Raw genomic sequence first — 977 nt, forward strand, 5'->3', positions numbered from 1 at the left:
GGCATAACAATGAATAATGGCCATAAGTTGTTGGAGAGTAGGTTTAGATTAGACATCCATAAGAACTACTTCACAGTTAGGGCGGCTAGGAGCTGGAACCAACTTCCAAGGCAAGTGGTGCTGGCTCCTACCCTGGGGGTCTTTAAGAAGAGGTTTGATGCCTACCTGGCTGGAGTCATTTGAGCCCAGTTTTTCTCCTGCCCAGGCAGGGGGTCGGACCCCACTTCTATAATTCTATGATTCTATGACCACTAGTGTTTATAGCTTTCTCAAGCCCTATTATAAGGCCTTCTCAGAGCTTGCCTAATATATTTCTTCAGTTGAATCAGGATGTCAGAGAGAGACCAAGTTTTTTTTAGGAATGAGTAGGAATTCGTTGATAAGTTGCTTTTAGATTTCAAGGTATCTGGAAGTGCTGCATGTGCCAGTCCATTTAAGGACTGGCAGTATAACACTTGTGTAGACTAAAGGAGCAGACATTGTGTACTATGCAGCAGTACTCATACTTGCAGTTAGATTGATTCTGTCATCTCTGGCTAACTTTTGAGTTTGGTCTCCTGCAACACCAGCAGCAAGGTACAAATGGAAAAGAGCAGAAAGGGAAGTTATGCATAGGTCCAATACAAAAAGGTAAAACAGGTGCCCTTTTATAAATGATTGGTGAATGAAAAATATTTCATTTTTTACAAGTTCTCAGTAGAAAGAAAGAAAGAAAGAAAGAAAGAAAGAAAGAAAGAAAGAAAGAAAGAAAGAAAGAAAGAAATCAGAACAACCTGGTAAAGTAGTTAAAATATAGATACCATTTTCCACACTTATCTAGGGCTGCTGCCACTTTTGGGTTTTGAGCCTATCAGTTGCTTAAGAGCAGAAATTGAGGCCCATAAAGCTATTTAGAAGCCTAACCCCCAGGTAATTTTAATGGAAGTTAGGCACCAAAATACCTTTGTGAATCAGGGCCCTTGTTATACTGGTATCTT

The 977-nt window shown here is 40.1% G+C and overlaps 1 long non-coding RNA gene across 1 annotated transcript in view; it reads right to left on the reverse strand.

Moving 5' to 3' along the window:
- LOC109297094 overlaps window positions 1–591 on the reverse strand; it is a 46,207-nt gene extending 45,616 nt beyond the window's left edge. The window contains exon 1 of the long non-coding RNA XR_002097204.1: window positions 507–591. This is a non-coding gene — a long non-coding RNA (uncharacterized LOC109297094). The remainder of the gene's footprint in view (window positions 1–506) is intronic.
- Window positions 592–977: the final 386 nt, after the last annotated feature.

Source organism: Gavialis gangeticus, unplaced genomic scaffold (genome assembly GCF_001723915.1).
Source record: "Gavialis gangeticus isolate Ggan-Ray unplaced genomic scaffold, GavGan_comp1, whole genome shotgun sequence".
NCBI classification, from domain to species: Eukaryota; Metazoa; Chordata; order Crocodylia; family Gavialidae; genus Gavialis; species Gavialis gangeticus.